Genomic DNA, 11527 nt, shown 5'->3' with positions numbered 1-11527 from the left:
TCAACTGTTTTCCTATATTATTAAAAAAAAACTACAGAAAATCCTTTTGAAATATCAAACAGGAATATTTTAAAAATAAACTGTGCCAAAAAACTAACCTCAATACAAAGTAGATAGCTTTCAGTCCAGTATGNTATTCGATTGGGGTTTCCCACTGCACGCAATGTGATGTTCACTTTTCCATAAAATAGCTTCCCTATGTACAGTACATACGACACAGCACGCACGTAAACTACACAACTAACAATAAGAACATATAACCAAGAGAAATAATCGACATCTTCTATCATCCGGAAGAAAAAACAACATGACCCAATGTTGGTTCACGATTTTTAACATAATAACTAATTTTTTTTTTACAAAAGATTTTTAATACAATTTTAAATACATAGGGAAGCTATTTTATGGAAAAGTGAACATCACATTGCGTGCAGTGGGAAACCCCAATCGAATACCCAGCAAATACGCTTAAACAAAACACCATACGTAAATCTACACGTCAACGTGGCTGCATAGGGCAAACTGTGATATACTGAGCACTATTCATAACCTAAGTGCATAATGTTAAAACATCTTATGTGACAGTGTTTCCTGCTCGTAGTGGTGCGCCTCTGAAGATGATTCTTTTGAATCGAAACATGTAAGGCGAATAAAGACTGAAGTGTTGTAAACCTGTATGTCATACTGGACCGAAAGTTATCTACTTTGTAATTAATAGTGTGACGGACCAGAACGAGACAAATCAAATTAATCTCAATATCTCGAGTGGTTCTGAAAAGACAGCCACATTTATACTAAAATATTGAATTTATATCTAGCAGTTGTCACTACGGAGCATGAGACATTTCAACTTTAAACAGTACTGGGTTACTTCCAAACACTATTTCAGTATTCTCCTGAAAAACTTGTACACAATTACGGAAATTCTAACCCCAAATAGATGATTTTTCCAGCCGAGTTTCGAAATCTGTGCCCCTTGAATACAAGTTAATAGTGTCATCTCCTGAAATGGCCTCATAATTCCTCACGTAAAGAGAATCGGAGACAAACTTCCAAATGTCAGCGCTGAAAGAGCAGTGTGATATTCCAACGAAGCTTCGCTTTCCGGAGGACACGGGCAATTTAACGTGTTAATGGAAATGAAGATGACGTCCCAGAGCCAGTCAACAGTTCATCTCCATCCAACGAAGCATTTCATTTGACAGATATGACAGGAGAGAACAATTTTATCGGGTTAAGGAGGGGCAGTTATGTTATAATTAACTCAAAGTGGCACAGTCTTTCTTATGACGCTTACGGTCACTCGGTCGAGAAATTCCTCTCTTAATTAAAACTCGAAATTTCATTCTCGTGATCAAAAGATACCTCCATTGAACCCAAAACTAAAACAGATTAATTCAATCAACACCCTTCTACCCTAATTCTGTGAGATATATTCAAATATTACTTTTCAGTCAGTTACGAATTTCAAGTCGCCTCTTCTCTTTAGGTACCAAGGCTAACAAATTAATAAACTAATTAACTAACTCCATGAGAGTGAGTCCTGCTTGAGAAACCATTAGTTGGACAGTTACTCAAGAATTTCCAAAAATGTTATGGAACCTGAAAGCTCATTAGCATGTTCACAAGAGCCAGCATATCCTCCCTATCCTGAGCCAAATGAATCCAGTCCATACCAGCCCATCCTATTTATTTAAGATCCACCAGCTACTTCTACGTCTTCCCAGTGGTCTCTTTTCTTGCGGTTTTCCCACCAAAATCATATATTCATTCATATTCTTCCGCATATGTTCTACATGCCCTACCCAGCTTATCCTCCTTTACTTGTTTGTCCTAATTATGTTTGGCGAAGGGTACATATTATGAAGTTCCTCAATACTGTAGCGTGTAATCCCGTTACTAGGTAACGACAGCCAAACAAACAGGTTTCCAAGGCGACGAGTTCACGCACAACAATAGAAGAAATATTGATTCGGTGTTTTCTGCACGGTCCGCGCCAACGGGTTATATAACAAAGACACCAGTCAGTTGTAAGCCAGTCTGTGTAAAATATGAGGTAGGTGTGAGATGGCCGCCAGCCTGGGAGTTAGTCAGTTCAAGCAAGAGTTCAGAGTCGTGGAGTAATAGCCGACGGACAACGAAATGAGCGCAGAAACTGAAGAATCTCCTCTGTTAGAAGTCGTTACCAGGAAATGACTAGTGGAGACTGCAACAGACTGAGAACACTAGTCTGTGTGCGATAATGATTTGTGAAGTGTAGTAACGAGTTGTATAAGTGGTTAATATATACAATCACAGATTCAAACCCCGTCTATAGTCACACAGACTTACACGTGACAAGTTTTCTCCAACCTCCTAACATTTCATGTCTCTTCGGTCCAAGTATTTTCCCCTGCACCCTGCTCTCAAATACCTTCAGTCTGTGTACTTCCCTTAACGTCAGAGACAAATTTTCACATTCATGTTTTAAAACTGCAGGCAAAATTAGTTGTGTATATTTTTATTTATACCTTTTTAGACAGCGCGTGAGAGGACACAAGGTACTGAACTGAAATAAACTGAATTATAAGCACATTATCCGGAATTAATCTGTCCTTAATTTCTTCATGAAAGAATTTTAGATTTGTTGCTGTTGTTCCGAAATATCTTAAATTTGTCACAAATGTTATTCGTCATAAAAATATAATTTGGATCACTGCCCGTTGTCTGAGATATGTGTGCATTCAATGTACATGAAGTGAAGGAAGATGAGTGTAGTCCCTTATTCAAACTACTGGGTTTTATTATGCTGGTAGATTCCTTAAATTACTTTTTATTTGCGATTAATGATGGCAATTGACCTGTGATCCAGTGGATCAGGAATGGGACAAACATGGACCACGGATCAGATAGACTCCGGAAAGTTTTCTTTCCGGCGGCAGAGATATTGTGAATTGCCTATAACATTATTTTTATTTTTTTCAACATTTTTGTTTTTTAGTTTTTCAAACAACGCAGGAAGTATTTTTGAACAGGAAAATAAGAGTATATGTGAAGCGACTTTTGCAGCAGTAAATATTTATTCCTTGGTTTTCGTACAAAATTTTACTGAAATTCGAAATATCACTGAATTGTACTGACATCTGAGAGTGAATCTGCGAAACAATAGGCCTATGTAACATCATCATCCTTGCCAGACTATTACGTTGACCTCTTTCAGGCCTAACAGAACATTTCCGGATACTAGCCTGGCCCTTCAGCCTTAAAATTCGCCCATACCTGGATTAGAGCAGTGAAGGTACACCAGTTAAAATCATATGAACCTACTATCAACAACCTTCCTCCATCAAAACATTCCTTCGCCATGTTGTTGCTTTCTATTTCATTGGCGTCATATTGTACTGATGAAAGTGAAAGTTTTTCGAGAAACTATAAAGTTTAAAAGTGAAACAGCGTCAGTAATACACTATTTTATTTATTCAAGCGTCACTAAATTATACATTAAGTTTTCTATTCAACCATTTGTTTAGGAACAAGTAGACACAGACTTACAGTGTCATCTTCGTATCTCCGGACACTGGCTCTCCCGAGTAAGGTTTGTCACTGTGCAGGATTTGAAGTTCTCACAGCAGTGGTTGTGAAGTGTTCTATCTTCTGGTATATAATGCCGTGCACAGTGTTGAAAGTCAAGAGAAGTTTCGAAAGAGAATTTCGCCTGCACCTTCAGGGTGAAAACTCTTATTGATACCTGCTTCACGCTGGTCTCTAACATTGTTATTTCTTAGACCATTAGGATGGAGGCTACATGTTACTCAGAAAAGTCAATCGATTTCAATGGACTACACTGTGTTATATCCCAGAAGAGAGAACTCTTCACATTTATAATTGTTTTACTCAGTCCCTCCAGGCGATTGTTGCGATACCGTAAATTATCTATGACCACTTCCTTCCAGCTCATTTTTAGACGATCATTCATTATTCATCCAATGCTATTGTCATGTATTAGGGGTAGGCTTGACGAATAATTTTGGTTCCTAGATTAGGTGACTGGCTTTATTGGATATCTCTATTACAATTATCATTGAATACAACAGTTCACACACTGAACTCAATCTTGATAAAGAATCTCTTGCTGTATTTCTTCTGGTTTTCGAACTGGTCTCTAGTCTCTAGTGTTCTCTGTTGAATTCTCGATCTGTATTCTGCATCCCAGCCTGAGCTAGCCCCATACGGACCGAATATAGAACACCAAGTAGAACAGTTCGTTTTCCTGTTATTCGCTATTACCATAAACATGTGTTTTGTACTGAGTTGGTTTCTAGGGATCTACTTCCATAGACACGCTTGTTAATTCGTTGCTGCGGGGACAAGTGCTTACCCAGTCGCTGTCCAGCAACAGATGTTTCTGTTGTGCTTCTCTGATTGCGCAATTCCGACTTTCAGGCGTCATGTCACACTGAAAATTTTGAGCTATTTGCCATCGTTAAATGAAGCATAAATGAATCTCTCTATACACTAAAATCGTAACGTGGTTTTGATCAGATTTGAGCACTAGATGAATGTAGTACTAATTCTGGTTTTATGTGGATCTGCCAGCAAGAGTTTCTATTATCAATTCTCGTTATTATCATAAAAAATGCTAATTTTGAAGGGCTTGTTGAAGCACTTATTTAGAATGTTTTCAATATTAGTTTTTCTGATTGGACTGTGGGTAGGAGAAAACACTGATGAATAAATAAATTAATATATCATATTCATATGTTAATACCAGTATAACTGAACCGACATGAAATTAATGTTGTATACACCATCTGCATAGGCACAAGAATCAGTGGCGGAGCCTGCATCTGAGTAGCCCTGTCTAGGGGTATGAACTATACATAGCAACGCTAATTTGACGCGATGCGCTGTTGTTCGCTGGCTGGCACCCGGCAGATATAACTAGGTCTATTATTACACACAAATACACGTGTCGTGTTTGCTTAAAGAGTGTACAGCTGCTTCGATACTCCGAAACAGAAAGAAGAGAAATATACATTGGCCTAATATTGTCATAAAACTGCTGTGCTGAGAAATTTGGTTGAAATTGTAACCTGACTTAAAATCTAACCATGGTCTATTTGGAATCAGATGTCTTCGCAAGCTGTTTGAATTTACGGCCAATGCTCCGCGAAGCACGAATGGACCACCCAAGTAACCTAACATTTGATATATGTTCAGACTGTTAACTCTTGAAACATAACTGATGTTACTATTCAGTAAATGTGTTTACTTTAACATTTTCACTATCTATTACAATGGCAAGCAAAACATACGCAATAAGTAAAAAAAAATTCTGAAGATTACTCTCTTGGAAGTGACTCCTTGCTGCTTCGGATGTTTCTTTAGTATTGGATGTCTTCATCTTCAGAGAGAATACGGAAGCAGGAAATTAATCCGAAACATTACCGTATTTACGCCNCGGATATTTGTTTAGTGTAGGATGTCTTCATCTTCAGAGAGAATACGGAAGCAGGAAATTGATCCGAAACATCAGTTAGCATCCACCAGAAACCACGGTGTCACACCTCACAATATTACTGTGTTATATAACTGCTAATATTAACGCAATTACAAGACGAAATGCCATTTTCGGTGTCCAAGAATGCAGGTGAAACTTAAAATCCGATAAAATTCACTTGANAGTGTGATTTCGAATATTTCGAATATAAGCCGCACCTCAGTTTTCCTCTTGAATTTTTGGCAAAAAATGTGCGGCCTATACATGCGTAAACACGGTAGTTAGCACGCACCAGAAACCACGGTGTCACACCTCAGAAGATTACCGTGTTATATAACTGCTAATATTAACGCAATTACAAGACGAAATGCCATTTTCGGTGTCCAAGAATGCAGGTGAAACTTAAAATCCGATAAAATTCACTTGATGGTGTTTACTTGCTTGTACTATGCATCATTTTTACATGATTAGTAGATTAAAAATTATACGTTTACGTGTGCTGATTGGATGGATGGACGTGCCTCACGCTAGCGCCTCAGCGATTGCATGGATTTTATTATTTTCCGTGTTTAAAATTTTTGTGCAGCCTAAGACGGTGTTTGATGTATCTAAAAGAGGGTCCTTTCAAACGTGGCTCAAAATACAAAACGACGACTTTCTCGAAAACGGCTTTAACGATTTTATTTAAATGGCGGTAATTTATGACGACGATATTACTACTTAAAACAGGTTAGGTGACATCTTCAGGAAAATAAAGATACGTTCAGTAGGGACCCAGAAGCGTAACATTAAATGTTAGATAACATATAGGCCAAAATCGGAAATAAGACGATGTCCAAGCACAGAGAGGCACTTTCAATTACTGTCGTTATGTTTTACAATATCCATGGATTAGAACTTATGAGTTAGATTTATAAGGTTGTGAAACTTGGTCTCTCAAGTTAAGGGAAGAATACTGACGGAAGGTGAGAGATCAAGGTGTCGAAGAGAATATTTAGACATAACAAGGAATAAATAATTGGAGACTGAGGAAAACTACACAACAAGGATCTTCATAACTTGTGTTTCCCATAAAACATAATTAAACTGATGAAATAAAGGAGCACTAGGTGGGCAAGGCTTGCCGAATAAAAAGGAATACTTCAAGGAAAAGTTCACTAGGAAGACCTAGGCTTAGATGGGATGATATTATTAAAATGCATCTTAAGGAAATAAAATTGCATTATGTGCAGTAAACTGATCTAAGTCAGGATAGGGACCAGTGCCGGCGTCTTGTGATAACGGTAATGTACATTCGGTCTCCATAAAATTTTGCGTATTTCTTAAGTAACTGAGCTAGTTGCTGCCTCTCATAAAGGACTCTCCTTCATGAAGTTAATTATTTGGGCCTCGTGGGTTACAATACAGACGAGTTAGAAATATCTTCTCCCGAAATATGTCAGCATGACATGTTTCAAGATCAATAATTTCCATCTGTTAATTCTGTCCCTGCTTCCTCTCCGCCATTTCTCAAATGTCTGTGTTACTGAAGACAGGTAGATGCATCAGTAGAGTAACAACATATGGTGACTCCCAGTGGCATGTCATCCATACCAACTTTCCAGAATATCCGGTAAATATTGTGAATATTGCAGATATCAATAACTGAATCGGAATATCGACAAATCGATAGGTACACGGATGTACAAGTACAACGGCTCACTGATAGCTGTATCAGAATGTTAAGCTCTTCCCTCTCTCCCTTTCACAAAGTAAGAAAATGGAAATGAGACATTACATAAAAACTTCTTTGACAAGCGATAAAATTTACTCAGTAATGGAGCTGGAAGTTTGGCGCGAAGAGAGACGCACCGCGTCACATTCTAAAGAGACCTGGACAGAGTGAGCTATTTCACACCGCTGTCACTCTCTAGACTATATAGTCTCTCTTCAGATGGTAAGGCTATTGGTGAGTGTTGGACTGAAAAGGTACTGGAAATGAGCCGTCGTGGCCTGAGGTGCTTAACCGGTATTTGCTTGGAAGCACTGACGACAAACATGAGAGACGTCAGACAGTACAGCCGGTGTCTAAGCACAAATTCTAAACCAGCGCCTCTCGAATATGAGTATAGAGTCATACCGATACACAAACCCGTTGCTTAGAATTCCGATGAAAAGCCCAGACAACTTTACTTTGATGTGACGGATTTATTTTCTTCTTCTTGTGGAATCGTCCCCCTCCCCCACCCACCAAAAGAAAGATTTAAATGTTTTTTGTAGTTCGAATAATTTTAAGGTGGCACGCGGTAGCGTAGTTGGTTAAGGCATTATGCTACAAGCCGGAAGGACGCAAGTTGGATTCCCGATGCGACCATTACATTTTTCAATTGACCTAATCCTTCCACGAACACTATGATCCTGTGGTCGACTCAGCCTCTAAAAGAAATGAGTACCAGGAATATTTCTGGGGAGTAAATTTCGGCCAGCGAGTAAGGCTGACAACCTCACCACCAACTATGAGCCGATTGTCTAGAAAATTTTGGAACTTAAACCTCTCACAACCCTACGGGCATCCACGGCCTGTTACAGGGATAACTTTACTTTACCTTTAATACTTTTAAGGAAAGTTGTATACTTTGTAGAAACGTACTTCATTTTAACTAAAGAATCATTTGCTCTCGCTTTTATAAACACAGGCATGTCATTATGAAAATATTGGCCCAAACAGAATATCTGTTGCTCTCACAAGAGAGCGCTTGGGTTGGCTGAAGCGGTAACAGTTCCGACTTGTATTTGGGAAGTGCACTGTTCGAATCTTCACTGAGACACTTTCTATCCTGAATGAGGTTCCTGGTAATTTTCTTCAGTCCGGCCAGACAAATTACCGGAAGATGCTCAGTCTAAGACAGTCTCCTTTAATAGCTTTTACGCTTCATTATTCACAGAGTAAGAAGGTAAAGAGAAGGCAAAGCTGTCCTTGTGCTTAATTAATTAAGTATCACGCCATAAAGACGTATGGGGGAACAGAGGTAATTCTCCGCCACTCTTAATTTTGACAGTGGATGGGGGTGTTGTCAATTTCACGCCCTGTCACTTTACTCCAGGGGAAACGGCTCTCGGTACACATTGTTATGTGAGGCTGAATGGGAGCCGGTCTGGACGTTATGAAGAAAAAATTCCTTGTTCATCTCGAGAATCGAACCCCGGCCGTCCAGCCCGTAACCCGTCTCTATACCGACTGAGCTAACCCGGCTCCCTTATTGACCGCGTATCAACACTATACAGTCTCTGACATACTGAATCTGTCGTTAAATAATCGACAAACAATCGAACAGAGAAGAGGCAGAGGGCAACAATGCTTCACTCCTCCAGCAACCACTGCTCAATACAGAAGTTTGGTATCTGTCTCGTGGCATAATGTTAACTCGCCTCTGTGAACCAAAGACTGAATTTCGAGATTGCTGCAAAAGTCATTCTGTACGAAGTACTTTGAAAATGAAGAATTAGGTATAGTAAATGCTGTCATATTTGGCGGCCACCTTCGGGCCTCCTAATATACTCAACCTCATCACGAATAGGCTAAACAACAATATAATGTTTCACAAAGATTAACAAGATTGAAGGGTAAGAAAAGGGAATTTGGCTGCAAGAACGAAGCAAAGCAGTGTAGGAGCTACGATTAGATAAGTATATTTCGGATTTTTATACCATGTATTCTTGTAGATTGTTACCAAAACTTCGAAAGAGCCTGCTGCCTCAATTTTCAGAGCATGAAATCGAGTAAGCAGGTTCCTCCGAAACGTTAATAAACACCTACAAATCTACACGTTGTTTTAACTAGAAAGACAATAATCTGAAATATATTATGAAGTTTACCACATTCTTGATTCCCGGGAGCCGATCACGGTGGCATGATTTTTCTTCTATCGAACACTGGGATCGTGGATTCGAATCCCACTCAAGGCATGGATGTATGTTTATGCTTATACTGTGTTTGTGCTAGGTAGCGGCCTTGCGAACGGTCGATCCTCCGTCCAAGGAGTCCTACCGGCTGTCTTAGATTAAGAAACTGAAGTGAAACTAAGCGTTTCACGGATGCCCTATGCTCCAAGTGGGGAGCAACAGGAAAGCAGGAAGAAGAATTCTCAGGAGCCGTCAGCAGTACTTCCTGAAGCTGGGGGTCGGCCCGGACTTTCAAAAGCCCGACGGCAAGTCACGTTGATATTGTGTAGAGGGACAATGAAAGAAAAGAGAAGGAGTAATTCCTAAGGCGGGTTTACACTGGGACAACTTAAAGCAACCTATTTGCCCTCCTCGGGCGACTATCCTTGCCGTCCAATTTATCAAGCAGCATGCAGCCAGGAGCAACCGTTGCCGCATGCGACCGACCCCAATTTACACCGAGAGCGACTGGTTGCTTCAATTTTTACGTCAGCTTGTGTAGAGCTGTCACTGTAGACAGTTGCTGCTACGGCTTATCTCATTTTGAGCAGGAGAAGAAAACGTCAGAGAAGAGTGTGGTGCAGGAACAGGTCGCTCTGAGATTTTTAACCTTTTCTTTCGCTTCCTTCACCGAACATTCAAACTTCGTGGCTAATTCTTCCCATTGCTTCGCCTTCTTCCGATTGTCAATTACCGAGAGGGGTCAAACAGAGTTTCAATATGGCTTCAGTCTGTTAACTGTCGGAGTCACTAAATCAGATGCTTTTCTTTACATTTGACCTCAGCAACTAGACTCGATCTCTCTTCCGCTGTAAAATTTTACAGAATTTCTTTATGAATGAATCATCATTTTAAAAATTTTTGCGTCACAGAAACTGTTAACTTATATAATGGTAAAAAGGTAAGATTTTCCCCTTCCTTAATGAAACGCCACGCCCTAAGGAGGCATGAGGAGTGAAGTTAGGCTCCACGCATTCTCAACTTCGGCACCAGATGCAGATAAATGTTTAGTTTCTTGCCTCTGTTGCTTTACCCCGGGGAAAGAGTCACTGATACCTACTGAACAGACGGCTACTTTTATATTTTATAATGGTCTGTATTAAATTATTTCTGTTTGAATCATTTCTATATGTGGCATATATTTCGCAACGTAAAATACTATTCAGCTATTTGTTTTTGGGGCAACCCGGCACCAGTCTACGAATACACTCGGTTATGCATCCGATGCTTTGACCAGTGACGAGGGGACATTTTCAGAACTCGGCTTAACAGCCATAACTACCGGGTGTCCTGAAATAATTCTTTGAAACAAATCACATTTAAATATTTGCCATGAGCTCTCAAACCAAATTATGATGCATGAAATTTGACGTAATACTTAGTTGGACGGTAAACTCTTTATGAATTACTATGTGTGACGTAAAATTAAAATACAATAACTAAATTTCTTGTACTTTGTTATATTCAGATTAATAAAATGCATGCTGAACTGATTTAGCTGACACATGAAACCCCAGTAAGAACAGCCCATTTATCAAATAAAGTAAAATAAAGTCGCCCGTAAATAAGGAAGATCAGATTTATCCCTTGCGGTGACAGCCATGATTAATGACCACAGCAATTCCTGCTTAGTCATTACAAGTCTGTTTGACTATGTCGCTTCATAATAACCTGGCACTGTTACTTCTCAGAGATTGTACTTTTTAGTGTGAAAATACACAGTGATTTACTGTGTCCATTATTATGCTCTGAATAAATAAAGTACTACATGAATCAGATCCTCACGAAGCTTAAATAATAGTAAAATAAAATAAATATTGTCACGTGTCGGGGGTACAAGTGACAAAAATAACGGTTCTACTTCGGATGATTGGATTTATTGGCACTTCGGTTACAATCACTCTATTAATTACAGTTTTTTTAAATTCGCTTAGTGGTGGGTGGAGTCCAACTTGGTCCACTCGGCTCGGCGCCCACTGATTGGTTTATTCTACCTGCCCCTGGTGATTATGATGATGGAGAATTTGGTGGAATGAAGATTGGCAGGGGAAACCGAAGCACTCGGAGAAAACCCGTCCCAACGCCACTTTGTCCACCACAAATCCCACTTGACCAGGCCCAGGATCG

The sequence above is a fragment of the Cryptotermes secundus genome, unplaced genomic scaffold (genome assembly GCF_002891405.2).
Source record: "Cryptotermes secundus unplaced genomic scaffold, Csec_1.0 scaffold634, whole genome shotgun sequence".
Classification (NCBI taxonomy): domain Eukaryota; kingdom Metazoa; phylum Arthropoda; class Insecta; order Blattodea; family Kalotermitidae; genus Cryptotermes; species Cryptotermes secundus.
The sequence above is the reverse complement of the archived record's forward strand: the minus strand, read 5'-3'. Positions refer to the sequence as shown.